Raw genomic sequence first — 13,586 nt, forward strand, 5'->3', positions numbered from 1 at the left:
GTTAGTAATATCGATGTTATTGATATCGATTGTTATATGATTTTTATGTATATTATTATGTATTTAATATGGATTATTTTTTTAATGTCATTTATTTACATTTTGTATTTTAGTACGGTAGAGGGTTGTGGGCTTATAGGGGAATAGGGTGGGAAGTCATTTAATTATACTAATTTAATTATTATTTTTTAGGAATTATAAATCAATTTGAATAAATTGGTAATTAATTTGTATTAATTGGTAATTAATTTAAATGAATTGATTAATTGATAATTATGTTCTGTAGCGGGTTATGGGTTTATAGGGGAATAGGGTGGGAAGTGAATGAATGAATAAATAATGATTTATTAAAGCGCAACTTTGCCCGTGGGCATCAAGGCACTGCAGATGGTGCTGGCTGTATGAGGGGAGAGGGCGTGCGCCGGCTATAGGTAGGCCTCCCTGAAGAGCCAGGTCTTTAATGCCTTCCGGAAGAGAGAATGGGAGGTTTGTCCCTTAAGCTCAGCCGGAAGTATGTTCCAGATCCTGGGGGTAAGGGAGGAAAAGGCCCTCCCGCCCCATCTGGCTTTGGTGACTCGTGGCACAGAAAGAAGATTTTTAGAAGTAATTTAAATGTAATTAATTTAAATGTAATTAAGTAATAATTTATTTTAATTAATTGTTTTTGTTAATTATATAATTGTTAATTAATTATTAATTGGTCATTAATTTTTATTAATGGATTAGTTGATAATTATGTTCTGTAGCGGGTTATGAGTTTTTAGGGGTGTAGGGTGGGAAGTAATTTAAATGTCATTAAGTAATAATTTATTTTAATTAATTGTTTTTGTTAATTATATTATTGTGATTAATTATTAATTGGTAATTAATTATTATTAATTGGTATTTATTACTAATTTATTTGTACTTAATTATTCATTGGTAATTACGTTTTTAATAATTATGTATTGGTATTTTTAAATAGTTTAGATTTATTTAATAATTAATTTTTTAAATATTTTAAAATATTAATTTATTAATAAGTATGGTATTTTTAACTTCTCCGCTATCCAACACTTTCCCTATTGTTGCACTCTCTGGAGTGGGAATAGTAATTTTTACCCCTACGCTATCCAACACTTTCCCTACTGTTGCACTTTCTGGAGTTGGAATTGCAATTTTTACCCCAACGCTATCCAAAACTTTCCCGACGGTTGCACTCTCTGGAGTGGGACTAGTCATTTTTACCCCTACACAATCCAAAACTTTCCCTACTGTTGCACTCTTTGGAGTGGGAATAGTACATTTTTACCCCTATGCTATCCAACACTTTCCCTATTGTTGCACTCTCTGGAGTGGGAATAGTAATTTTTACCCCCACGCTATCCAACACTTTCCCTACTGTTGCACTCTCTGGAGTGGGAATAGTAATTTTTACCCCTACTCTATCCAACACTTTCTCTACTGTTGAACTCTCTGGAGTGGGCATAGTAATTTTTACCCCTATGCTATCCAACACTTTCCCGACGGTTGCACTCTCTGGAGTGGGACTAGTCATTTTTACCCCTACACAATCCAACACTTTCCCTACTGTTGCACTCTTGAGAGTGGGAATAGTAATTTTTACCCCTATGCTATCCAACACTTTCCCTACTATTGCACTCCTTGGAGTTGTACTAGTAATTTTTGCCCCTATGCTATCCAACACTTTCCCTACTGTTGCACTGTTTGGAGTGGGAATAGTAATATTTTTACCTCTATGCTATCTAACATTTTACTTACTGTTGTTTTTTTTAAAGTTATAATAGTATTTTATTCCCTCTGTTATTTAATGTATTTTGTAGTTTTAGCTAATGTAGTATATAATTAATTTTAAAAATATTAAAAGTACATTTATTTATTTTTATTTGTTTTGCACAATTATTCAATTTTTATTGATGTTAATATGTTATGTGTGTAGATGAAATTGTAATTTATAATAGTTTTAATTATTTATAATTTTTTTGGAAAATTATTAAAAATGATTAAGTAAGTGTATATAGTATATATTATATGTATGTGTTTAATTATTCTTTTATTACATTATGTATATTGTTTATTAATTTTAAATATTATAAAATATTTTTAACTATGTTTGTTATATTTTTAAGTATTATTTAATTTATTTTACATATTTATTAATTAAAAAAACGATATTATTTTTAAAACAATATTTTTTACATCGATATTTTTTTCAAAATATTTTTGTACTCACCTTGTTGTAGATAGGTTCTCGATATTGTTGACATCGATATTAATGCTCCGATATTTTTGTACCTCGATATTATGTCTTTCCATATTTTGTCAGACATTCAAAAGCAACATCTGCCGCTCACATTTGCCCAAATTCGGGGGTTAGGGGTCTGGGGTCTGTTATTGATTGATGCCTAAAAGTTTCCTATATCCTGCATACACTACAAATAAATTAAGTACATCAGGCATAACTGAGCGCATAAGTGAAGCTGGGATGGAGAGTAGGTGATCTGTGTTGATGGCAAACAGGCAGGGCTTCTAATCTCTGGCCCCTGATGGGCACAGACAGGCTTGCCTTTGGCACATTCCCTGTGCGTTAAATACCGAGTCGGAACTTGATCATATTTAGCAACAAGAGAGATGACTTAAAATGGCCGCTTTAGAAGTACGAATGGCGCTGAGCATGGCCATTTATTAGGTAAATTAAGTTATAGGAAATTCTTACAAATGGCTCTGCCGTCTAGCTCTTAACGAATCACTTTTTGGAATCAATTAAAAAAATGTTTTTCAAATCATCTGTAAAAAGTGCAACAGTGCTTAAATAAGTGGTGCAATGCCAGATACGATAAAAATGGCCCTTCCCTCCCATCTCCTTCCCCACAATGTAAACTTTTAAACTTGGTCGCTTTTTACAGATTAAGATGCTATTGGTTAAGAAGTAGCAGAGAAATGCAGTGCAAGTACTCAGCTCCTAGTGTTCACAGCGCATTCGCACCCCGGGCTTCATTAATTACCGGGACGAAACTCGAACCAATTGGGCGATCACTGGGCCGATAAAAATTGAGGCTCTAATACTAAAGATGGCACTGAACAAGGCCAAAATCAGGTTAAAAAAAAAGTTACATTGATTCAAAAAAGTGATTCTATAGGAGTAGGAGGGCATTTACGAGTAGTAAAGTTAGACTTTTGGTCTACACTTAGACCAAAAGTCTAACTTTACTACTAGTAAATGCCCTTTGTGAATACCGAAAGTCAGCTCAGATTACTTCTGTGAATCGGGCCTATCACTTAGAAATGACTGTGCCCTCGTACTCCTATAGAACCACTTTTTCAAATCAATTTTACTTTTTGATTTTTTTTTAAGCGGTGATTAAGCGGTGCAATGCAGGATAACATAAAAAAGGCCCTGCCCTTGCCGCTGCTTCCTACAATGTCAACTTTTAATCTTGGTTTCTTTCCAGAAATTAAGGTGCTTTTGATGTAAGAGTAGCAGCGTAATGCAGGGCAGAGAGTAACCTAGACACCAATACAATTGCGAAAACAAAGACACTATGGGGTCGATTCCGATCCGGTAAAAAGCGCTCCGAATCGTCGTACGGAGCGTTTTTTCCCCGTACGAATTGTACCTGTAATCGTCCCGTACATACAACGAAGTACGATTCGTACCAGGAGCCGTACTTCGTAGGAATCGTACAGAGACTGTAGGAATCGTATCCCCGTATGATTCGCCCTCGGAACCCGTCTGTACGGTTCGCGGCTGCTTTTTCCGACCCAGCAAGTACGATTCGTGTTGGGTACGCTCCGTATGACCCTTTTTCTACGGGAGCTGGAAACTCCCGTAGAAGCAGAGTTCGCCCCAAAACAGGTACAGAACGGCCCCCCCGGGTACGGTGCGTACCCCTCATGATCGTAGTGGTACGGCTCGTACCCGCCATGATCGTAGGGGTACGGCTCGTACACCTACAATCATGGGGTATGGCTCGTACACCCCATGATCGTAGGTGTACGAGCCGTACCCCTATGATCATGGGGTGTACGAGGCGTACCCCTACGATCATGGGGTGTACGAGCCATACCCCTACGATCATGGGGTGTACGAGCCGTACCCCTACGATCATGGGGTGTACGAGCCGTATGGTGTGTATGTGAATGTGCGCTTTTCCATACGAATCACCCTTACCTGACGTGGCCCGTACGAATCGCGTCCTGATCACCCGGTCTGGATCGTACTCGCCGAGTCGTATGGTGTGTGTACGAATCGTACGGAAACAGCTCCGGATACGAATCGTACGGACGGTGATTTTACCGGATCGGAATCGACGCCAGAGTGTAACATTACATAGCTACTTATGAGAAACTACAATTTGGAAGCAGCTTTTTAACTTTGTTAAACGTCCCTATATAAGAGGTATGCTAGAACTCTTAAGAATGCCAAATGTATCTGAATGTATGAGAAATTACATAAATAACATTGCAATGGAATTTACTCATTTATTTTAAAATTATTTTATAGTGCCGCTCCTCTCAGTGTAGGGTGTCAGATCACTTTACATCACACACTGAGACACAAATCATAGAAGTGTGTAAATAAATCTACAGGAAATGATCCATAAGAGAGAGAGGGTTATAAGGAGCAGGAGTCACCTATTGTCTATATTAGTGGATATTATGGACCCAATTCAAAAACATGAACTTAGACCTGAAGTCAAACTTTAGAATGAAAGTCTACATTTAGACCTAAAGTATAACTTCAGACCTGAAGTATAACTTTAGACCTAAAGTCTCAGTCTACACCTAAAGTCTAACTTTAGACCTAAAGAAAAACTTTAGAAATTAAGTCTAACGTTAGACCTGAAGTCTAAGGGGGTCATTAGGATGACGGGCGGACTTAGTCTGCCCGCCATCCTATCGGGACTCGGGTCTGCCCGCCATAAGTGCGGGTCCCATGGGTGGTATTAAAATGCAGCCGCCACAGTGGCGGCCGCATCCTATATTTATAACATTGTGGCGGGCGGTGCTCTCTGCACCGCCCGCCACAATGCCATAAATGCATGTATGCAAATGTTGGGGGGTACCACAGGTACCCCCCCATGTGCACCCTTACACCTCCTTCACTTTGAAGGCCGAATGCCTTTCCGTGGCGGCATTGCCGCCACGGAAAGGCATTGAAAAATGCCCATCATAATATGGCTGGCGGTGTCTGCTAGACACGTCACCATATTATTCCTTTTCCCCTCCGGCCGCAAGGCGACCGGGGTGGAAAAACGGCAGACGGTCTTTCCATCCGCCGAGGTCCCACCCACCATACTAATATGGCGGGGGGAAAACGAGTGTGGATGTCGGGCAGATTGCCCCCGCCAGGCTGGCTGTGGCTACCGCCAGCCTGGCGGGGGCAATCCGCCCGACATCATAATGGGCCCCTAGGTTTAGACTTTAGGTCTAAACTTAGACATTAGGTCTAATGGTAGAAAATTGGGTTCCTGGCTGACTGCGGTCTGAGTTCTTGTCAGTCATTTACCACAATCCTAGTCAGGGTTAGGTACATGGTCATCCTAAATTAACCTGTGCTCACTCTCTGGTAGCTGGGCACAGAGCAGAACTTTTAGCGGCAATCTGTAACATATTTGTGCAACACTTTAAAAGATAAATCAGTGAAAACACCACGCAAAAAGATTCCACACCAGGTTAGAGAAATAGCTCTTCTTTAAATAAATAAAACATGACCAGAAGGATGAAACTCCAATAATAGAACTTGAGATATTGAATTTTGAAGGTTATAGTGAAAAACAGTGCTTAGAAGCAAAAAGCGCTTTTATGGGGATATCTGGCCATGGACTGCGACAAAGCCAAAGGTTCAAGCCAACTGTGATGAAGTGTGGGTTGGCTATAGAGACACAGTTAGGTCAGCTGAACCAAAGTACCTTATCATGGTTGCAGAGCTCTTTCCAGGATCTGCGGCGAAGATTGTTAGAAATGGGATTCCTTGTTGGCTCAGGTAAGTATCCAAGCAAGGAGGATCCAACACTATAGTGAGGGTAAGTTAGATACGCTCTATAAGATAACCTGTGCTCACCATCTGATAGATTGGGACAGAGCAGTAAGGCTTATCTAAAGAGGCAATGTGTAAAGTATTTGTGCAAGACAAACCCACAGTAACACAATGAATGCACCACAAAAAGATGACACACAGGTTTAGTAAAGTATAGAATATGTATATGAGTGAAACAAGACCAAAATGACAAAAATCTAATCAGTAGAAGTCAATATATGAATTTTTAAAGATTAAATGCAAAAATAGTGCTGAGAGGTGGCAAGAGGCCAATGCAAATCCAATGTTCAGGTTGACCAGATGGAGGGCAGGATGGCTATAGGACCCACGCAGGGCCCACTGAGAAAGTACCTGGGATGGACCAAGGGCACGGTGTGTTGATCTTCCCCAGACAGTCAGGTTGCGGCGTCGTCTTCGAGCTTCGCATAGGTGAAGGCAATGGGTCGTTGTTGAAACGTGCAGAGTGTCGTCGGATACACAGGGTGTAGAACCACTGTTGTCAAACAGCCTCTGCGACAGTGTTGAAGGGCGATGCATCCGTTCCGATCAATGCAGTGGTGACAATGTGTCGGTTTTTTAGCAAAACAGCTGCGGAACCCACTTCTGAGGCCCAGAAAATGAAGGGGGCATCTCAGGCAAGGGTATTCCCCCCCTGAAGGAAGAGTCCAGCACACCAACAGAATTTCATGAACTCTGTTGTGCCCCTGTGACTTCAAAAAACAGGAGGCAAGCCAGTAACCCCTTGGGATCACTTGGAGGGAAGGCTGAGTCCAGCTCTCATTCAACAGAGTCAGGGAGCAGCAAGCAGCATGGCAACAAGCAGAAAAGCAGTCCTTCCAGAAAAAGTGTCCACTTGAGTCATATAAGCAGCACAGCAGTCGTTCAGACAGAGGTTAGGTTTGAGATCCAGAATTGTCTGATTTTAGGGGGTCAGAGACCCAGTACTAATACCCAAAAGTGCCTTTGATGTAGGGGGTGAATTCAAAGCAGCTCTCCGAAGTGCAAATTGATCTTTTTCAACCCAGTCCTGTCTGCCAGGCTATCTGTGGGGGGTTCATCAGGGCTTCCTGGTGCACAGACACTACCTCTCGAAGTGTGTCAGCCCCTCCCATTCCTCCACGACCAAGATAAACCCATCAGAATACAGATGAATGCAGATGCGTGCTCAAAATGCAGCTGAGCCTCACCTTCCTGTGTTTGTGGCTGTCAAGAGAGAATGCACAAAGTGTAGCTGTCACCCACAGCAGACACGTGTTGGACACAGTCTGTTATGCACATAGAGCAGTAAGTGCAGAGAGATGTCCACGTTCTAAAAGTGGTATTTCTAAAACAGTAATGTTGAAGTCAACTTCACTAGTAAGGAGGATTTATCATTACCATTCCAAATATGTATGAAATATGAAAAAGCTATTCCTTTCTGATCAGGAATTTCAGCTAAAAGTGTACAAAGGAATTCCCAATACTAGCCTATGAGAGGGCTAGACTTCAAAGTAGTATGAAATAAAATAGGTTGTTTGTCACTACTAGGACATGCCAATCATAAATGTACATGTCCCACCATTTACTCACATGACACCCCGCCTTTAGGGTTAGTTAGGAACAATCTTATTGGTCACTTATATGTAAAAAAGGGAGTTTACGGCCTGGCAAATAGTTTTAAATACCAAGTCGAAGTGACAGTAAACTGCACACACAGGCACTGTAGTAGCAGGCCTAAGAAAGGTTTGAAAGGCTACTTCTGTGGGTGGCACAAGCAGTGCTGCAGCCCCCTTGTAGCATTTGAGGTGCATGCCCTGGGCAGATGGCATAAAACTTTACAAGGGAGTTACCCGTACAACAAATATGTCAATCAGGTGTGCACCAATGTGACCATGTTTAGGGGAGAAGCATGTGCACTTTAACACTGATTAACGCATGTAAAGTGCTTAGAGTCCTAAGACCAGCAGAAAGAATCAGCAAAAATGAGAGACAAAAAGTCTGAGGAAAGACCACCCTAAGTTTGACAGGACTAACAAAAATGCATCACACAGCTATGGCGATGCATCACTTCCGAAAAGACGCTAGACTGTTGTGCGAGGTCCTGATGTGTCAAAGTTGAGGATTCTGTTGACAAGGCTTGAGATGCAAAGTTTGATATCAAGGATGTGAGGTTTAGCAGGAGGGATGTGCCGGTTCCGATGAGTGGTGAAGCTGTGATGCGGAGATCCAGCATCGTTGCTGAGGCTGCCATCGATGACGGATGCGAGAAGCTTACACTGGGTAAAGTGTCCACAGCAGTAGTTCCAGAAGAGATGCATTGGTCCCAGATGCTGGAGGCTATGGCGACGCAAGTCTTTTGGGACAGGTCCAATCCACACAACAGTGACGATGCATCAGTTTGGCTCAGAGTTGTGGCGCTCAGCCGAGGAAATGTGTTGGATCTGCTTGGGGATGCGACGCTCAGCAGAGGATGCATCTGTTCCTCTGGACATACACCTTAGGGCCCCCTTCCAAGGGTCCAGTACTGGTGTGACACCACTTGACAGGGCATGCTCACAGAGTCTAGGTGCTAAAGCAGCTTGATTGGAAGTCTTTTATGTCCATGAGGCTTCAGATCAGGAGGCCAGCCAGCTAGCCCTTGGAGTCACTCTGGGTTCAAGTGATGCAGGTCTGGTGCCCTCACCCAGACAAGAGGACAGCAGGCAGGAGTACAGCAAAGCAGCAGTCCAGCAGAGTGCTAGTCCTTCAAGCAGCACAGCACTCCTACTTCCTGGAAGAATCCTCACAGGTCCAGAAGTGTACTGAAGTGGTGGTATCAGAGGCCCAGTACTTATATCCTGTGGGACCTTTGAAGTCAAGGAGACTTAAAAGACAGGTCCTTGAAGTGCACAGAGGTCCTGCCCTTCCTGTCTTGGCTTCAGATTCACTAAAGGGGGGTATGCAGCCTTTTCTGTGGGGATAGGACACAGCTTATTCAGGTGTAAGTGAGGCTTTGTCCAGCTCCTCCATCCTATCCTGCCAGGATAACCCATCAGGTCACACCTAAACTCCCATTGTGTCTGGCTGTCTAGGAGGAATACGCAAAGCCCAACTGTCACCCACCCAGACATGTGATCAGAGACAGGCAGCAAGCACCAATGGCTAAAGCAAGAAAATACCAAGTTTCTAAAACTACATTTTAAAGAAATAAGGGAACCCAGGAAGTCAAAGGGACCATGGGTACAATTCATTTTTACAAGATCTGAGGTTCCTTTAAAGAGGTGTTATATAAAGCAATAACACACAGAGATACACTGATGTCTATGTTTTTGAATTGCAAATGGAGATTTATAAATGTATTTCATCAAACAATATATGAGAACCATAGAAGTGGAACAACATGTAGCAGAAAAAAGAAGAAGTCATGTGAGTTTCAGAACTCTGGCTTTATACAATATGTGGCTAAAGTACAATCACTGAATAAGCCACAAATACAAAAGTTCTTCAGTTCATTTAAAACAATAACAAGTGAACTAGTAAAGTCAAGCTACTCAAGTTGACGACGTTTCGATCCCTACCAAGGTAGGGGGATCATCATCAAGACACAATGAGTTATGGCTGAGAGAATGCCATGTTGTAGAAGACAAATCATGCCAGGGCGTGTCTATAAGGAATACCCGGAGAAAACCTGATCTGAATATAAAAATCAGATTTGGAAGGGATAAGGGCTTGTGGAGTGACAAGAACAATGCCTGAGTGCAGGTAAGTAATTTCCAACTAGCAATTACACTGAGATTCTTAGATGGTCACTGTGGTCCACGGTAACCTCCTATCAAACAGAGGAGCAGCACGTAGCGGAGCCGAGAACGGTCAGTGAACAGTCTTCAGTGCCGTCAGTCTGAACCTGTGTGATTCCCAGTTGGACATTATTAACTTAAACTCAGGCATTGCTCTTGTCACTCCATAAGCCATTATCCTGGTTTGCAGTGGTAAAGTGCTCGGAGTCCTAAGACCAACAAGCCAGAGGTCAGAACAAGTGGAGGAGGAAGGAAAATGGTTGGGGGGACCCTGCATAAAAGGCCATTTTTTAAAATCTAAACTCAGACTTAATGCCTACCTTTACCCTTGTGAATCGGTTCCTGTACTAACCAGACTTTATTACTACCAAAAGGAACCCATCTTTCCAAATTTAGGATAATAACATATTGTGAAAACAGAGGAATGAGATAAAACCATGGCTTACAGTTTGCATGCAACTCCTTGATGCCTTTTAGTGTCACATTCTATGATATTATAAGGACTGCAACGTATAAACTGGAAGTAACAAAAGGATCTTTGTGTAAAATACAGTAACCCACTTACTTATCTAAACACAAATCTGGGATCTGGAAGTTACACAATGTGCTTTGCAGAAGACACATTAACCCTCTATTATAATTGAGAAGTCAAAACTGTGACCTAACAAAACACATATCTCTCCACAAATGCAGTTAACCACCAGGGTTATCGGACCATTATTATTATCCCCTGAAATGTTCAAGTCACAGGAAGACCTATAAGATATTTTAAAATGCTGACTCATTGTGATCAATTAATTAAGTAGAACAGATTTGCTTTGTCAGTTTTTCTTGCAGCCACTTTCTTTAGATATTTTAAAAATAAATGTTTATGTTGACTGTCAGATTATGCTTTACATGAGTCTTCCCCTCGTGACTCCACCCAGACCCCCAATTTCAGAGTTTCCAGTGTAAATTTCACTGTCGTCGAACGAAATTGGCACTTTATTTGTTGTGATTTTGAGTACACAAGAACTGATAACACAGAGAAGACACTTACTCGCGGCTTAAAGTGGTCCATGTTTCTCCGGTTCTCCGATTTGGTAGTAATTATAAACGGACATTGAAACCGGTCCCTTTTCGGACCCTATTTTCATGTCCTTAACTTTACAGGCAAAAACACTGATTTATTTCTGAGCAATGAATGTAAAAAAAACTTTAAATATAATCCATCTCAGCAAATTTGGTTTGTGTTGCTACGTTCCATGTTTTATTTAATCTTCAATTCCCTAGGAGACCTTGCTGTTTTCAGAATCTTGTGTTTCTATATTTTATTGTGTAGCATATTGCTCTTGCATAGAGCATAATCTAAACCGAGTCACCTCCAAGTGTTTATAACAGGCAATGAGCTTTGGAGTTGGAGCTGAACGCAGTGTGAATTTCTCAGAGTGCCTGTCATAGGGTTACAGAGGTCAGAATATATGGCCGTCCAATCCTTGGCCTCTTTGCAGAGTGCTCAGAGGAATGGCAATGTATTCAATTGCAATTGCAATTGTGATTTTGTACAGGAATCTGTGTGTGAACGAGTTACACAGGTGCCAAAATATTGACAAGGCAATAGTAAAAGAAAATGCAGTCATGCAGTCCTTACAGATGAAGGTGGATTGTGAGTTTGGGGCCAGTGAAGCGAGGAGAAGAGATCCGAGGACGTGCATTCAGGAGAAAGTGAATAGAGAATGCTGAAGTGGAAAGAGATGAGGTATAATCCATGCACACGGAAAAGATGTGGAGAGAGGACATATATGTCTAACATAGTGTTAACAAAATGGGAATGATTCAAACACTGTGAAGACCGCTACCCCTTTCACAAGCCTTAGTAATGTTTAAGCCACAGTCTCATAATTTCAGAATTGAAAAATTCTCAATATTAATTATTTCAACAAAATCGTTGTTATTACTCATGTATCTTATCTTTATGGCCTTTGTTGTGCTATTGATCCGGATGCAATAACAGAAAGCTCAGAGAGGAACCAAAATAGCAGTAGGGTGGCACATCGACCACGCTCTTTTCAGAACTACCCGATCCCTGTCCCCAACCCAAAAGGTTTCCATCCCACTTAAAGCCCTTCACTTGCTTACTCTTTATTAGTGGTATCCTCTATGTTTCCACCATGTAGTCTCTAAGATATTCCGTGGTAAAATGTCGTTCTCCTCCCTTCACTTTCTGCCCAGCCCTTGGGCCAGGAAGTGATGTCGAGGGTCCTAGCTGTAATCCTATGAATACTTTCTGACGCAGCTACAATATCGTATAAGGACAGCATAAGCTTGAAAAAGATATTGTAACAGTATCGGTGCCTCCAAATGCTCTCAGTCGTGGCGGCACTCATTCACATAACGTTAGAGAATCGAAGGCGCGTGAGGTCGCAATGTGAGAATCGGCCGCCACTCCGTGGTTCATGAATTTTCAACTGGTTTTCATTTAAATCTACGAGCTGCACCAACACACACGTGTGCCGAAACGGTGCCATCTTGGCCAAGTGCACGAATAACGTGTGACCTCACAGTGGAAACCCTGCTACTATTATGTGCAGTAAAAATCTCAAAATGACGCAGTAGACTTTTGCGTTCAGCTGATTGGTTTCCCCTTCTTTACTTGGTCCAAGCTTATCCCCTGTGATGCGATGCAGAACAGCCCACGCGCACACGCAGACACACTAACCCATCTCTCCGGAAATTGTTCGGCACGCACGAGGAGATGAAGGCTTAGGCCTGCGCGGCCAGCCCTGTCTGCTGGCCGGATGCGGGTCGATATCAGCAGCTGACCTAATTTACAGAGCCAAGTTGCACTCATCTCCTGATCCCCAGTTGAGTTGCTCGGTACATACCTCTGAGCTACAGCAGCAATTGATTGTTTTCATCTCTCAGATACAAAAGGAATCTATGGCAGATTTGATCAGAAACCCCTTCTGCCTTAAGCTCGTGGACAGAAACGCTATGATAGGGGAGTGTCGGGTGCACTTAAGAATTCATATAGTCACATGTTTTACAGGAAGTCCCTGTCGTGATAAGAGAACAGCAGCAGCATAACGGACATTCTTCACGCATTGTGCCGCAATAAATATGCCTGCCACTGATAAATAAGCAATCCACCACCCTCTCTGACACTCCAACACTACCCTCCCATCAGCAGCTTTGTTCTCACCATCCCAACCGCACTTTCTTCTCACATGCGCTTTACCTACCAACATTTTTTAAACACTTTGTAATGTTTTAAAATAGGCATGTACGCGTTAAAGTAAAGATATTGATAATATGAATTTATGAAAAATAATGTAGAAGCTGTAGAGAAGACTTTTACCCAAGCTTCTACTTTTATGATAAAAATACGGTAGGACATCTGAAATAGCTGAAAATGCTGACTGCCTTCTCACAAACGTCATGGTTTTATTTAATTCTTGAAAACACTGTTGAGAAGGAGCAAAAATCATTCATGATTTTGGTCCTTTAACAAATATTCCTTAAGGATTGATAGCGGTTGAGTTCCACTGGTAGAAGGAGGAAGAAGTCGAAAAGTAATAATTCACTTATTTAAAGACCGAAGACGTGTCATCATGGGCTCCACCAACAACATCAATAAATATTTATGGTGCACACCCTGTGGTGTCACAGGCGTTGGCAGGAAGTTGTTCCATTGGAGGGCGATCAGTCAGGATATTCAATATAGTCAAATTGCCATCAGTAGATTTATATAGCCCTTGGGACAAAAGTAACCAAAACGAAATCTCTCACTTAACTGCATCACTATGCGTCTG

The sequence above is a fragment of the Lissotriton helveticus genome, chromosome 5_1 (assembly GCF_964261635.1).
Source record: "Lissotriton helveticus chromosome 5_1, aLisHel1.1, whole genome shotgun sequence".
In the NCBI taxonomy this organism is placed as follows: Eukaryota; Metazoa; Chordata; class Amphibia; order Caudata; family Salamandridae; genus Lissotriton; species Lissotriton helveticus.